This window comes from Lepisosteus oculatus, chromosome 13 (genome assembly GCF_040954835.1).
Source record: "Lepisosteus oculatus isolate fLepOcu1 chromosome 13, fLepOcu1.hap2, whole genome shotgun sequence".
NCBI classification, from domain to species: domain Eukaryota; kingdom Metazoa; phylum Chordata; class Actinopteri; order Semionotiformes; family Lepisosteidae; genus Lepisosteus; species Lepisosteus oculatus.
Genome location: NC_090708.1, coordinates 14,676,742 through 14,693,365, shown reverse-complemented (window position 1 = coordinate 14,693,365; position 16,624 = coordinate 14,676,742). Strand labels below are relative to the sequence as shown.

The window sequence follows — 16,624 nt, the reverse complement described above, 5'->3', positions numbered from 1 at the left end:
AAAAATTAATCTTTTTTAATTGATTTTTTTTTTCTCGTAAAGAGCCTCAATGAGCTCAGCAGGTCCTTTCTTATGTTCAAAATTCACATTTACAAAGTAACCTGTCCTGTCTTGAATTGTGTCTAAGTCTTTCTGGATTTAATTTATCTGCCTCGAGTCAGTTGCTGTGTGGAAAAGTGGCTCTTTTCCCTCTGGAACAGAATTTCCAGCCCAGAGCCCCAGTATGGCAGAATGGAACTTGAACTGAAGGAGGTTCCATTCTTTGGATGAGAAATAAACAAGGTCCTGACTGCTTGGTCTTTTAAGATCCCGCGGCACTGTCAGAGTAGGAGTGTTAACCCTGCTGTCCTGGCTAAATTCCACTTCTGGCCTCCCCAGTGCCTTTCTCTTATGTCCAAGTACTTTCACATCTCTTCTCAGTTATTCCAAAATCAATATCGTCACTATAAATTGAAGAAGTGGAGTGGTTGTAAGACAGATTTTGACCTCACTGTTTACATCACAACGGTTTGAGCACTCACCCCTTATCTGAACTCTGGTTTCTTTCCATTATCCAGTTTTCTAATCAACTATTTACATGACCTTTGCCTACTATCGTCAGTATTAAGTATTAATCTTTAAACACCATCAAGACTTCTCAAAATATAAAAATGTATTCATAACTGCGATAACTTTATCGTTAAATAATAATAAATTAGCATGTTTGAATCACATAAGAATAAACTGATAAGATAATAAAACGGAGAGCGAATTTACAGGACAGCTCCAATCTATATAAGTTGTGAAATACAGAAGACGTATTCTAACACTGCTCTGAGCCTTCAAATGACCACGGACGATCCCAGCCAGTGAGTCAAGCCGTGCCTCAGTCATCTCCCAGGCACAAAGCTGCTTTAAAATACAGTGTTTCTCTCCCCCCCGTTTTAAACTGTGTGTTTTTTTCTTTTGCTCTTCATGGAGTCTGGAACGTCTTGCGTTTCTGTACCCCCTGGTGTGAACTGCATTTCTTTCACAGCCATCACAGGCGCCGGACACCATCACTCCGGGCCGCCAGGGAGAAACACAAAACACCGCTTGTGTTTGTCCCATGCAGGATCCCGCTTTCCCACAAAATGTAAAAGCAAACAAACAAAACCGGGTGCTGTCACTCCATGACCCTCCTCCCCCTATCACCACCACCCCCATCTCGGCACAGGATCCCTCCCTCCTGTGCTGACGTAACAGCGTGTCCTCTGTTGGCTGACATGAACGGCGGGGTCTTTCAAGCCCTCCCTTTAGCCCCTAGGCGCGCCTCTGCTGTTCCCGCCTGTGTCCGCCAGAGGGCGCTCTGGTTCCGGTCTGCAATTGCGCCATTCGATTGTGGAAAATGCCACCAGATGGCGGCTTAGGATTGCTGCTCTTCTGAAAGGCGCGGTTCCGCTCGCGGTCCAATTTCCAATAAAAAACCTTCGCCGTTTTTAAAATATTTTCGATTTTTTTTTCTTCCGGAGAGGGGCAAACGGTCCGGGAATGGACGGCAAAGGTGAGTTAGTTTGGGTTGGGGTTTTTTTTTCCGGGCTGGAGGGAGAAGGGAGACGGAGCGCGGATTAAAGATGGAGGACGAAGAGGGAGAGACAGGGTGCAGGTGGGGGATGGGGAGCGGCTGCAGGAGGGAATGTGCTTTGCTTTTTCCCGCTTGCATTATTTAAGGATCTGAACGATTTCTCGTTATTGCCATTTGTGAACACGACTGTCCAAAATAGCTGTGATCCAGTTGGCCCTTTTTAATTCAAAGTCACTGTGTCCCGTGAAGGTTCCACTTTAATGCAACGAGTCTTTTTTTTTCCCCCCGTGGAAGGCGGACATACAGAAAGCCTAGTTAGCCGAAATCCAGGCTCTCGGGACGGGAGCTCTTTTGTTATTGCTTTCTTGCCGAGGAGTTACAGTTTCTTTGTAACGTCTGCCCGTGGCGAGGTTATTGTTCTGCGGTAGTGTGTGTGTGTGTGTCCGGCTTCACCGCGATCGCCATTGTGCGAGCTCGTTTGTGTATTAACACAAACACCGGGTGATGGGTCTTATTTAGCACGATTGCGCCGTTTGCACGCCAGACAAGGGGAGACGAGTCTCTCGAACCAAGCTCGCTGCACTTGTGTGTGTTATAAGTGGAGTCAGATGACGACATGCTGATGATTTGTTTTGCCTTTGCCTTTTTTTTTTCCCTCCCTTCCTCAAGATCCAGCGTGCATTTCTGAAAAATTAGCGGGGAAACGTGCTTCTAAAGTCCCGAGATGAGGAGGGGGGGGAGACCGCAGGTCACACGCACGGTGCGCGGCGTGCTGTGCGGGGCTGTGCGGGGATCTGGCCGTGCTCGCTGGTCGAGACGCACTCGGACGCGGCGGGGAGGAAATTTGTTTACAATCCGGGTCTGTAACCTGGGACTGATGAGACGTGTGTGTGCGGGGAGGGCTGCTGTCCTGCCTCTTGCGAGAGTTGGCAAGTTCTGCGCACCCCGACCTTTGACCCCCATTGTGCACTGGATTCGTCTCATTTCATTAAAACAATTCAGCTCCAGTCAGTGTCTCAACCCCGGCCCACTGCAGACACCGCCTCGCCATGAAGCTCCCCATGCTGTTGGCGCCCCACTCTCTTCAACCTCGCCTGTTCTCAGTCTTGCCGACAGGATCGCGTCCTGCTAGGGGCTTTGGTCTGGACCTGTGACCTTGGAGGTGCTGGGGCTGTGTGCATCGCCACCTTAAGTTGTGTGAAGTGTTTCATTCAGCAGGGAAGCTGGGATTCCTGTGTTTGGAACTTTTGGCTGAGTTAGTTTGTATGTATCTCTGCAGTTCTTTCATATTTCACTGCCACGGGGGGAGTGGTGGGATAACTCGAGTGTTGTGTGTAAAGTGTTGTTTGCATTCTGTTGGCACCAAAGCACACAGACCCCCAGATCACATGGCCACTACAGTAGCTGCAGAGAGCCAGTCCATTTTATTGCTGTTGTAGTTCTTTGCTGGAGAAGATCTGCAGACACCGTGGTTAAGAAGTGTGACGTAGCCCCTTTTTTCCCCTTGTGCTCCTCTTATTTTCTTTTTGCCCGTTGCAGAATTCTTTTGTTCAGCTCCATCTGTATTTTACGAAGAAAAGCTCTTTCTACAGCTCCTCGTTACAAACCTTGTGTAGCCCCTGTTGCCTTTTTAGAAAGCCGTGGAATGCCACAGAATAGCATTCCAAACCTCACGGCTTCTGTTGGACATGTCCTCAGGAAGAGCGTGGTTTGATTTCACAGCCCATTATTTAAAACCATTCAAATTCCGTTTAGCTTCCTTGCTTGGGTTTATTCGTTAGCTCGGCAGGTACTGCAGCCTGTGAGACCAGGTGGTTGGGTTCACACCTGTCCGGACTGGCTGTGAAATGAGATTTGAATTAAGCTCAGCAGTCACGGGACCTGTTAACTGTAGGAAAGGGATTGAGGCTGGATGGCGTGTCAGTGTCTCTCTTCTGGAGCCCCATTTTACCCTCTCCTCACATTATGGTTGTCCTTCAGGTGTTCTGCTGTTCATTTGTGGCTGGTAAGTCAAAAACTAGCACACTGACAACAGTGTTCGATAACTTTATGAAATTTATTAGGCCCCAGACTACCTTATCCAGGTGGATGCTGCACATTGGTGGTGGTGGAGGGGAGTCCCCATTACCTGTAAAGCGCTTTGAGTGGAGTGTCTAGAAAAGCGCTATATAAGTGTAAGCAATTATTATTATTAATTATGCATCTACTTTTTTTTTGTACCGTTTGAACATTAAGCTGATTGAACTGTTTTCTCAGCTTGTGTTACCTGGTGGTATGTAGCGAAATAAACCCCACTCGTTGCTAGTTCAAGATCTTGATATGGTACATTAACGGGAAGAAATGTGTTCTGTGGCAAGATGGTGTGAAGTATCATGCTTACGCGCGTTCTCAGAGCTTGATTTCAGCGTGGCATTGCCAAATGAGCCAGGTAGGCCTTAATCAAGGTATGGGGGTATGGCTGTTTTGGCTACTTGTGGGATAGCCTCTGAAATGGTTGTTTAGAAATTCTGTTGTAGTGGCTGTGATTGCTGTCTGTCTGAAGGGATGTGGCAATATTTAAATGATGAAATCCAGATGGCTGCTTGTGACTTTGGACATCATGATCAGCATGTAAATTGCTGGTCAGAAATATTTGGATCCTAAAAATAGAATTCTTGCCTTTAACCTGGTTTTCTGTAGGTTTTTAAATAGGGTTTGAGGTTACACAAGACGGTGCATCGAAAGATTCAATCAGATCTTGAGATCCTTGATTGTTTTCAGTAGTTCAGTGACAGATTTTTCTTGTGGCCACTTGCACAGTAACTCCTCAGTTATGTGGTACAGTTGTCCTTAAATGGCACTCAAATAGCTTCCCTTCTGTTGACATGTTCTGAGTTAAAAAAACAAATATTAGGTTTCCAAGGTATAATTGTTGTGATGCTTTCAGTGCTGTTCTTAAAAAGGAAGAACTTCATCTGCCAGCATACTGTTTTGCGTCCTTTCGCGTTGCGTAACATTTAACAGGGTATGCATTCGGTTTGGCAGGCAGCGCCAGTGTAGATCAGGGTTGAGTTCTTGTAACGATGACTTCAGCTATTTTTAATCTGCCGGCTCAGGAAACGGGGCCGAGTGTGAGTTGCACAAGGCAGATGTCGTGCAGAGATGGAGGTTTAGATATTGGGGTGGGAAAAAAAAATAAGAGTAGAGTAGCAGTAGAGACTAGTGTGCAAGTGGCACAGGCTTTCATTTGCCCTTAACCTCTTCTTGTCAGACAGGGAGCATGCGTGAGTAATGACTGAGGGTGTGTTTTGTGTGACTAGTCGTAATACTTGGAATGAAGGAGCAATGGCCACCTGTTTACTGTACAGCCCTGGCAAACGGATACAATGCAGGGTGCTGCTCACTGGTGCTTGCATCACAAACTAAAGCTTTCACCTCGCTCTTCAAATTCTATACTGCCTCATTTTTTAAAATTATTTTGGGCTCTGTAGTCGTTCTCAGTGACTCCTTTGGATGCTGCAGAGCTCAGGAAGGTGAATGGAAGCCGTTAAACCAGTCCGTGTCCTGTCTGAGAGGGCAGCACATATTGGCTGAGATGTCAGGTGTTGCTTCCAGAATTAGGTGTTAAGTTCCTTGACTGCTGCAAATTCAGTATCTGCTCCACTGCTATACTGTACCTCGTCCTGTGACTTGGGCAGCTTGCTTCATTTACTGCAAACTTGAAGCCATTAGAGATGCTTTGATGTTGAGTTTTCTTTTCGTTGGCAATGAGACTTTTACCCAGAAATTTAAGACCACTGAATTAATGTCCCAGGATTCAAGCGGATGACAAAAATACATTTTGTGGCTGATTATGTGAGCCTGCTGTATTGCTTGTTTTCATTCATTTTGATAAGACCAGAAACGTGGACCAGTGAACACAGAACCGTCTCCTCAGAATTCACAGCAATATTGCAGGGTAGGGTATGTATGTGTGGGGGAGTGCTGTTCAGTTATTTATTCCCGGTCCTTTTGTTGCACGTTTCAGCAGTTGGGAAAACTGGAGAGAGTTCCAGCTCTTGTGAATCTGAAACTGTTTTTTTTCTTGTGATACAAGACAGGGATGTTCCTCCTCTCTTCTAATGTCCTTGCTTTTCACTGTGCAGTGGGCAGCATTGTTTTTCTCTTGTACAAATATCAGGGGCCATTAGGTAACCCATTTGTAATTCCGAGGAGATTAGAGGCAGGTGAATCCTTTCTTCTGTCTTGCGTGAACAGTAGCTGTTCTATTCTAAGATTCCCTACGGGAATCTACTGTATATATGTACTGCGATGTTAGACGACAGAGAATACAATGTCACTTTTAATGATGAAGTCGGATACTTCATGCCAAGTTAAAATTTGTCATTGTACCCCATTTCCTTAAGTGAGGATCTGAAGGAGATGCAGTAAAAGGTTAAATAAAGTTGAATAGATAACTATGACAAAGTGAGAGCCTTGCATATGCTTGTAATAGTAGGCATCTGATTGAACCTGAACAAAAAAAGTTTAACGGAACATTTGAAAACTGTGCTGGTGTTAATTTAAGCGTGTTTGAGACTATTCCGATTTCTGTGACTAAGTATGTAGAAGACACGTTTTGAATAACCGTCCAGCTTTCCTGTTTAGGCAGAATTAGTAATATTTGAACTCAGTTCGGAGTATTGTTTTGTTGCTGTTCATCCACGATGGTCATACGTTTCTCTTTCTTCATGGTTTTTCCTTTTCATATTTTTTTGGTCCTGGTACCTTAAATATATGCAGTTGCTGAGCTTCTAAGTTTAGCCCCAGCGGGGAGATAAAAGTCAGGTTTTGCAGTTAGCATGCTCTTTGATTTTGATGCAGATGGCAAACGAAAGATGGAGGGTACGATTAAGGTGGAAAGGAAGCAAATAGGCCTTTTCACTTTTTAAATTCAAGGACTTTATAAACTGTTACTGAACTGATTCTCAGGAGGGCACAGATCGCATGATTGTGCTGTCCACTCTTCTGGAAATGGTGCAGGATCTCATTGGACTCAAGTGAAACTGGCCAGCTGTTTCATTTTGCCACCGACGTGTGTGATTAAATGTTTGTTTGTTGATGTTAGCAGGGCTTCGATCCTTTCACTCTTTAGTATTGATCTATGACAAGGATGGCCTTGCTCTTGGACTGAGCTAGAGTTATGTGTTGGACTCCTTCTTTTAAAACTCTACGGTTAGCTCCGCGGTTCCCAATCTGGGTCCTGCATACCTGCTGGTTTTCATCCCATCCCATCCCATCCTTCATCGGATAGTTGAGGCCTCTATTGTTCTACAAGGGTGCTTTGTTGGAATACTTGCATTTTGTTTCTAGTCAGAAGTTTGGAATTTTATTTCGCTTGCAAAATACAGCAGTCAAAGCACCAATATGTTTTAAGGGCCAGGAACAAGCAGCTCAAAATAATCTTATCATTAAGTCAATGATTCTTATTTAATTGTGTTACTGAGAGCTCAGGCTTGGCTGGAACAAACACCAGCAGGTGTGTGGGTCACCAGGACCAGAACTGGGAGCCACTGCTTTAGCTGAAAAGAAGTTGAATTCTTCCTTTTCTACTGCTTTGGTAGCTTTCTTACCTCTGTGCGAGATCATTGCATCATTCCCTCCATCTGGACCTCTCTGCCTGTTGTTGGGCCTTTGGTGGCATCTCTTGTTCATGCCATGTGGCAAGCCCGAAAATGCCAATAACGCTTCTCTCTCTGGGTAAGACGCGCAGTTCTCCTGACAGGCTGGGACTCTACCACTCAACCATTAGTGATCTCAATGGGGCAAAATTTCCAATCGTTCCAGTTCTCAGGAGGATCTGTGGTTGTCTCGTCCGTTCTTTTCCATTACAACAACATTGGACTGCATTTCTTGTAAGGTGGAATCTTTCCAACCTGACTGGAAATTTTATGGGATTTGAGACGAAGTAATTATCGCACACTTTACCAAGCACCGTACTAAACATTAGCCTTAGGGCATATGGCATTTACTCAGGTGTGTGTTTGAATCGGCTTCTTTTCTAAACTTGTTTAGGAGTATTTTTAAACAGCCCAAGCAATGAAATGGCCAAGTCAAACCATTTAAATCATGGTAATTTTCTGTGTAGCTTTGAAAGTGCTTGAATTGTGGATTGCGGGGGGTGTATAGCCGTACGATAGCAGTTTTGATTACCAGGTGTTCTGAAAGACAGTAAATGTTCACGTTCCATTTCTCTGATGCCAAAGCTTTCCGGTTTTCCTTCGTCTGCATGTTTTGCCAGTGAAGATTACTGAAAGGAGTTTGGAACACCTCAGTAATATGAACTTGAGACAACTAGATGAATCATAGCAGTTGGAAAGTTTTTATCGGATTCTTTTGTTTTTCAGTTGAGTCTGGAATGATCAGTTTTTAGCAATGGAAACCATTTAATTTACCAGCTATGTTAATTGGCTATTCCACGATAACATGCCTGTTGACATACCTGTATGCAACATGTATTTTATTAGCTGTAAAACATTTACTTGAGCTTTTTGTAGTACTGTCCAGTGTTAGATAAAATAGCTCGTCAAAGCTTACTTTTTACACAAAGCCTTTTGATAATAAAGGCTTTGTCACAGGAAGGCTGAACTATTTGAGTAAACTTTCCTAGAGAGCCTTTTCTTTTCAGAGTTATTTGTTTTGTCAAGTCACAGACAGAACTCCTTTAACATTATACAACTTTCAGAATGCCATCTTTCAGCACAGAGTGCTTGGATTGCGAAAGAGGTGATTTAAAGCAGCTTATCAGTGCTGTGCTGTAAATGGGGAAAATGCGATAATATCCTTAATGTAAGGGTTTGATGAAAGTGTGGGAAGTTGTGCTTTTGTAGGCGCAGAAATTGTCTTTATGCAGGAGTAGATGGGTGGAAAGGTTATTGCATTGCACTTATGCTGAAACGCTGCTGTGTACAAGACCGATTAAAGCTGGTATGAAGGTTGTCATAGTCGCCTGGGTTGGAGCCACACTGTTTGTGCGTGTGTTAACATGATATTAGCCTGGAGGCTGTTTTAGGAGCAGTGTTACTCATTTGTTGTTAATTCGGTTTGGGCCCTATCGCTTTTCTGTGTCTGTCTTGATCTGTTATGCATTTGATCTACTTTTTTTTTATGCACTTAATAAATGGCTAGGATTGTTGCCTTGTTGTTCAACCAGCTAGCGATGAACTGGGACGAACAGGACTCTTCCTTCTCTATGAGACCTTAGAGACTGGACTGCTTGCTTAAAACATGGGTTTGGTTTAGGGGAGGATCCAAACACAATAGAGTCGGCTGCTTCTTAATATACTTAATGATCCTGGACTTTTGTTAAACAAGCATGTGGTAGATGTAAGCACAGAAAACCCCAAAGGTTCATTTCTAGTCTTTCTAATGTCTTTTTGTGAAACATTGGTTCATGTTAAGGTTAGTTAATTAAGATAGGGAAGTTAAGGTTTAAGCCTACCAGTTTTTATTCTTTCTAGATTAGCAACGAAAACTGTACTGTAGACTAACACTCTAAATCTGTTCTTGTTCTCTGAAAGCTCAGGGATTTCCTGAAGTAATAAAATGTATTAACTGCTCTACGGAGTTCAGAACGAACCACGCTTAAACAGAGGTTAAGTGTAGTGTATTACTTAAATGTTATATTTAAACAAGCAGGTGAGTGATTTATTAATACTGACACTACCAGAAACATTTTGCCAAAGTCTTTTCTCAAATACTCTCTCGGCTTTTAGGTGGATTTTGAATAAGTTCCATTATTTCTCCATCCTCGGCTAAGAAGGTTGTGGTGACACGATTAATCATTGAGTAGATTACAGGAGGAAGCTTATACATTTCTTGTAACTAAGAAAGTATTCATTTCTTAAATTCAGAAATCGTCCTGCTGTTCCTTCGAGGCTACCATTGTCAGTTTTGCCAAAGGTTTGTTCCCCAGCCCTGCAACTCTTGGTGTAAAGATAAAAGTCTCATTTCTTCTCGCCAGATGTGCCTTTGAGTGTGTTTTTTTTTTACCCTTTGTTGAGTGGGTGGATGGTACAGTTTGCTCTGGCTGGAACAGCGTGTGTATCGTTTTAAGATGTTGGAAATACAGCCCAAGCCTCCCATCATGTAGTCAGGACTGCACCCAGTCTTGAGTGGGGAAACCATCCAGGTGACGTGCGAAGACTGAGAGGAAAGCAGCTCGGACAAGACAGGTCGAGTGTGACTTTCGTCTGGGTACATCCCAGTCCAGCAGCTTTCTTTTTTTCACACCGCCTACAGCTCTGCAATGTGCTGTTATTCATTTAGTCGATCATACAGCAAGAAACCACAGTTATATTACTGCTGCTCTCCGGGGAACTGTGTCATGTTTGCCACTTGTCTTACAGCAGAGCATTTTCAAGATCTCGACTTTACATTTATTTTTTGGTCGAAGCCTTGTACTTTCTGTGATGCCATTGTGTGGCAGATTCAGTCCTGTTGCTGTAGGAGCCATTTATAAGGTGATAAATGCTTAGAGAAATAACTCCATAGAATTAGCTCATTTAGGAGAACACCGGCCTGTTTATGATCTTATCGGAAAGCAGATCGGCTGCTTCTTTGCTTCCCTGCCTTTCAGTTTATGCATGGTAGTTATGTGAATGTCTTGAAATCCTTCTAAAAATGAAGTCTACTGTTTCATTTAAGGACTGCCAACGTATGGACACAGAACGGTGTATGAAGGCAGGGTTATAAGTTTTGTTTGTTGACTTGTCTCTGATAGCCTGTTTGTGTTGATACATTTGTAACTGTAAAGGTGGTTTCCTCTTTGCTGTATACTATGTACACTCAATGCTTTAGCGTATGTTTAGCACATACAGTAGCTGTTCTTTTCAGCTTTACGTAGCTGCATATTCAAGGTTTGGAAGACCAAAACTGAAGAATCGCATCGTTGTAGGGTCTGTCTCTCACCTGTTTCACAAAGGCATTCAGACCCAAAATGTCTCAAAGTACCCCCGTTTGAATCTGAAGAATTGTTTCCTTTTGAAATAAAGCCTTCACTGAACTTCTGTCATTGTGAATCTTTGTATCATTCTTTGGCTTGAGGATAAAGCCTTGTACACAAATGATTAGTCAATATTGCTAAGAGGCCCATGGTCTGGGCCTGTCTTCTGAGCTGGCCACTCCAGTGGTATTTTGGCATTAAGGTCGTGACAGCTGCCACAGTCCGTGTCTTTCTATTGATAACTTATCAGCCTTGAACTTTGGATGTGTCCAGGTCCTCCCGAGGGAAGGGATTCATGTAAAGTGTTTTGTGTGGAAGATCCGGGTGTAGCTGGTCCACATGCGAAAGTCCAACACAGAGCATCCAGTGCTGAAGTGAAGAAAAACTTGCAGGAAAGAATGCACTGCTATTTGGTTTCTCTTGATCTTTTCTTTTTATCAGCAATGAATCTGCGAGGTAGGGACATTATAAATCTCTTGATGCTTAAGGAAAAAAAACCTCTTGGATTTGATGGCAGCGCTGTTCATTCCAAGACATGCGAGGAGTCCGGGTGAGGAGGTTGTTTGAAGTGTACATTTCCATGAGATTTCAGCCTGGTCTTTTCCTGCATTAAACAGAAATCGTATAATGTTTTCACACTTCCTCTATTGGCAGTGTTTTCCAGACATTTAGAGGTCTCTTAAGTTTAAAGAAAACTGTAGTCTCCTCGCCCATCATTGACACAGACCCACCCCCTTCGACTCCAGAACATTCCACCTTCAGGTGAATAGGCCCTTTATTCCACTTGGGAGCAAGTTAAAGTTTTTCCATGGTCTGCCTGGCTACAGGCCTGAAAAGGGGAGTGTTAGTGTCTGTTTCTTTCCCTTTCCTGTGTTTTAACAGAAAGCCCCTCAAGAGGTCATGAAAGTTCACCCTTATCCAGTTTAGGAAAACATTAAAGGATTTTCTTTTGTTTTGTATGTACAATTCCCCCAGTAAGGTAAGTTTTGTTCTTGTAAGCTTTGTTTAGCTGATATAGTGATGGCGGTGGGGGGGAACTAGGCTTATGATGAAAAAATAATGAGGCTTGTTTCTTGGACACTTTAGAACCCATCTCTCCCATTAACAAAAATATTTTTTCCAACATTGTTGCTATTGGTAACGGCAGGATTCCACACTTTTAAAATGCATGGTTTAAGAATTACAGTGATGGCTGTTATGCAGTCTGTGATGGTAATTTGCTAAATAGCCCTAAGGCTGCATTTAAACACTTAAATTAGTTTAATTTAATATATACAGATGCTGCACTTATTACATGAGTCAATAAAAAGTCATGCCCACACTTAACATAAAAGAAGGAATCATCAGTGCCTGTATTAGCCTTGAACAGATCAGTGATTTTTTAAAATTCCCTTAATTCTCCACATGGTAACTGCATATTGACTGCACTGTGGATTGCAGTCTTCATGATGAAGACTACAGTACCATTCCACTTTTCTAGCAGGCCGTTTATTCACTCGTTTTACTAACTAGGTTAATCTCAAGATCAAAATCTCGTTTGTCTCTGACAGCTATAAAATTAAGGTCATCTGCTGCTTCTGGTGATATGACATAAAGTCTTCATATGTTGCTTTAGAAGTATTTTCTTAGTTGTACACGGTAGCATTCGGTAGTGTTTGAAGAAACTTCCTCTGAGAGAGAGGTCAGATACACAGGGCAGCTGGGAGTTGCTGTCTCCATTCATTCCTTCACTCGCATTGATCTCTTATTCTTTTTACAGGCATTTTATTCGATCATGAGAATCATGTGGTTAGGATCATTTTAAATATAAGGGTGTAACTTTGTAAAACCTCTTTCCAGTTGCAGGTCCATGCTATACAACGTATCCTATTGAATCCATCTTTGGGGATTTCTCTCCTGAGTGGCAGATTGGAATCCTTCATAAGCATAAAACTAATTTTAAATTGTTATAATAGTGACCATTTTTGTTGGCTTGGTGTAAGCATTTTTTTCCCAGTGGAAGAAGGCCACAGAAATCTGAGATTCAATAACTTGCAGCATATAATGTTGCTTTCAAGGCAGATGTTGGAAGCATTACAAGGTTTCTGCGATAATCATTGAATTTCACTGATTGATTTTACATGAGAAGTGGTATAAATGTTGGGGGAGGGGAATGAGTGTAGAATATTCAGCTTATGGTACCAGACTTTGCATATTTTTCTTGGCACGCATCACCACAATGTTTTGTGCACTCAAGGTAATAAAGCTTTATAAGCACAATTGCAAATAATCCTATCAGTTCCTTTCAGCATGCAGTAAGAATGCTTGTGGGTTCATCTTGCATTTTTAAAGCTATTGATTAGTTTCAATTCTGAGCTGGTAATAAACTTGGAAATGGAATTTACCTTTATTTCTTTTTTTATAGTTAGGCAGAATATCCATTATTGAATACCATACAGTGAACACTTTTAAATCCCACATTATTCTAAAGAAAAAGTGCTTGGATTGTCAATTGTCTGCATTAGTTTCATAGTTACCAATCTTTGCATTTCGTTGCAATAAAAATGTTTCAAATATGGTTTAGTCGAAGTAGTCTACACTTAAGTGTTTGGTTCATTGAAGCCATTTTGGTAAAATTAACTTAATTTTAAACGTCTCATTCATTCCCAAGATCTATTAGCCAGATATTTATTCACTATTTAGTTGTTCATGCCACCAATAAAAACCTTTCAGGAAACCTCTGGGGATACATTACCTCCTTCAGCTACTCGTTGAGTCTTGCTCGCTCAGAGATCTGAGATAAGCACAGAAAAGCTTTGTGCTTTATTTTTTCTTAGCATCTCCGATTTGCTGCATGAAGTGTGTATATGTTAAAAGGTTGAGCATAGAATGTTGTCAAAAAAAGTTATAAAGGAAGGGAGGCTCTTTATTTGAATTTAAGTAGATAATTGACCCAAGAATATTATCCAGCCTTTTCTGTAAGAATCTAGGGTATTGGATACAACATTTTGGTTGGGTTGTTCTAGTCTCCCACAACTCTTTGTGTAAAGGAGTGCCTCTTGTTTCAGCCTTGATGATATGAACTGATTATGTTTCTGGCCAAGCTGATCATTTGCAGAAACATGGCTGGTTTAACATATATCTGAACACAGCACTGGCCAATATCATATTACCAGTAAGAATATGGAGGAAATGAACCATTCCCAAATTCCAACAAGCGTAAGTTGCAAGCACATGAAAGGAAAACAGTCCTTTGTGATGAGTGTTCATTATCCATCAGTCCTTGTTCCTGGTGAAGGCTGCAGCAATCCAGAAGCTATGCTTCCCGGACAGGACAGGGCTTGAGGTGGGAGTACAGCCCGGGCAGGATGCCTGTCCATCGCAGGTCACAGGTGCACCCACCCCACCCCTAGCTCTTTGTGAGGTGAGAGCAAACCAGGGTACCCAGAGAAAAGCTTCCAGCTCCCCATGGAAGGCTCCCCTGTCTGGAATCGAACCCAGGACCGAAGAATTGGAAGGCAGCGTGGATTGGGAAATAAAAAGCAAGTTGAAAAGCTTGCACTTTATATCTGACTTTGCTTTACGTTCTCTTGAATTTGTTTCCCTAGTTTTCCCAGGAGCTAGGAACATCTGCACCACCCTCCTTGTCTTTGTGGAAAGGGGATTGAGAGTCTGATTACACCTCCATCTCCCAAATTAATAAAACCGATTATTAATGTGAGTTTCCGGCTACTTCATGATGTTTGAGTCTTCTACTGGTCTGTTCAGATGTTGGGGTGGGGTTGTCCATGCAAAGTGAAAGAAATCGAAGCTTTCAGCCCCCGTTGGCTGCAGAGAGTAATATGAAGTGTGAGACCACAAAGGTCTGAAAGTTAGTCAGAAGTGAACTGCATTTCAATACCACCTGATTTAAATATCCTGCTGTGTTGATCGGGGGAGCAACATGGCTGCAGTCAGTTCAACTTCTGTTTTTCTTTAGTTGTCTTAATTAAAGCGATGAGCAGAACAGGGACTCTTCCACGGTTACACATATGATTCTTCTAGCAGGAACAAACATAAATGGGGACAGGCAATATTTTCCTTGTAAAATGAAAAATTAGTTTTTATGAGTGGGATACTAACTTGTCTGCATACTAAAGTGAGTTGAACTAATACCCTTGTGGGAGTAGCATTTGATCATGTAAGTTATATCTTTTAGGATTTAAAATCCCACACTAAACTCGGGACCTAGCTTCTAGGCTAGGCTGTAAAAGGTTTGCACTGGACTGTAATTTCTGACATTATATTGTTAACTGCAAACATTAGCAGGTAGAACTTGATATGGCATCTAGAAAGTTATCAGTTGTAATACGTTTGTGCACTCCATGTGACTGGAGTTTCAGAAACACTTCTGCACCTCAGTCCCCGAAAAAAGGCTGCAGATCTCTGACACTTTCCATTGCAACTGCCAATCCTCAGTTTTTAGTGCCGTCACCCACCTCTTGTTGTGTCGTCTGGCGCTGCCTTAGTCATATTGCAAAGTTTATTTCGAATCCGTAAGCGTCATTGACGTGTGTGAATTTCTCAGTCGTGGTGAAAGAGCAAGCTGGGTGTCGTGCTTGCAAAGGACTTCGCACCCACCGAAGTACGTGCTAAGACGCCCAAAGACGTTGGAGGCCAGCTGATGCCTGTGAACCAGCTCTCGGGCTCTCGGGTTCGGTGCGTCGGCGTGTTTGTTCTTCTCTTGACCGGTGGGGCTCCTGTGTTTCGAGTGCTGACGGCCGGACCTCCCCTTGGCAGGGTGGGGAGCTGTGGTGATGCGGCCCGGGGCTCTTTCCGGCTCTCCTGTCCGGTCCCCTGGGGCTCCGGCCCGGGCCAGCGCCTCCCCGACCTGCGGTCCCTGGCAGATGTCGGGCTCTGGCTTTGCCGGCTGCTCCCGGGGCACCGCGGTGGCCTGCCTCGCCCCCCCACGCGTCTCCGCGCGCGCTCCGCCTTGCTCCCCCTCCTCAGAGCAAAAGCCTTCCAGGTTCGGGGTGATTAACACGCGGAGCCGTGATTAGCCGCGGATTTCGCAGCGAGGTGGATTAGACATCTGTGGCTGCCTCCGCGGGAGAGAACTCCTGAACGGATGCCAGAGCTGACGGCTCTGATCGAGTTCCCGGGTTCAGTTCTGGAGCTCCTTGCTTCCCAATCCACTTGTGTTTTACACCCCTTGCTTTATTTATTTTTTTCCCCCTTTGTTTCAGATGAGGTAATGTTTTCATTGATGTGAAAGAAATAGGCTTGATTTGTTTGAATAAGTGTGGGGGGGTTATCAACGTAGTGCTGTTCTTGAACTCGAGTTTTCCTAGCATGGGGTCATTCAGGAGGTGCTCTTAACATACTTTCTTGAACTAAATAAAGACCGCGAAAGCTAGCAGCTATTTTTATCATCAATCAAGAGCTTAATCCGAGGGTACATACCAGACTGTACCATTTTTACCTCACATTTCTAAATGGTTAGCTCTCACGTTTGTGTCTCATGTCCTGGAGATTTCTGAATGGAACAGTTAAAGCATGCATTTTTTGCTGCGGTGTTTCCTATTGCTTTTGAGGGTCCTCTTTAGCTTTCACAGATTGTTTAATGGTACAGTCCAAGGCATTTTGTGTGTGCCTGTGTGTGTGTCTGGAAGGCACTTAACATGCATGACATGTATTCCAGAAGGCAGGCATTGCCATGGTAACCCTCTTGTAGGTCACAAGCTCCTCGTCTGATTTGATTGGCTGACTACAGAGAATAGCATGCTGGAGAGATCAGTGAGCATATAAGACAGTTACAAGCTGAAAGGGGACCTTTTATCCTCAGTTTGCTGTTTTTACATTATTTTTTTTTATCCTGGAGTTCTGACTGCGAGTGTTCTTGGAGATGGTTCTTGCACACACTGAAATACCAGGGCAGATTGACACCAAAGAATTTTCATTAAGGAGTTTTTTTGTTTTGGTCGATGCAGTCAAGCCTTTGCAGTTTGAATTCATTTTCCCTTCCCTCCTCTTGTGCTCTGAGGCCATGAGGAAGAGGTGTAAGAGAAGGAGGGTCAAGAGCAGTAGTATGACCAGTCTTCTCCTCTGAGTTGCCATGACTGCGTTTTTATGATGCCAAGAGGGGCACTGATGCTTGCACA

General features: G+C 43.3%; 1 protein-coding gene across 1 annotated transcript in view; it reads left to right on the top strand.

The window, feature by feature from the left end:
* Positions 1-1,328: 1,328 nt before the first annotated feature.
* Positions 1,329-16,624, top strand: part of stag1a (STAG1 cohesin complex component a) — a 44,274-nt gene continuing 28,978 nt past the window's right edge. Inside the window, exon 1 of the mRNA XM_006637697.3 lies at positions 1,329-1,522. The gene's annotated coding sequence lies outside the window, so the exon portion shown is untranslated. The remainder of the gene's footprint in view (positions 1,523-16,624) is intronic.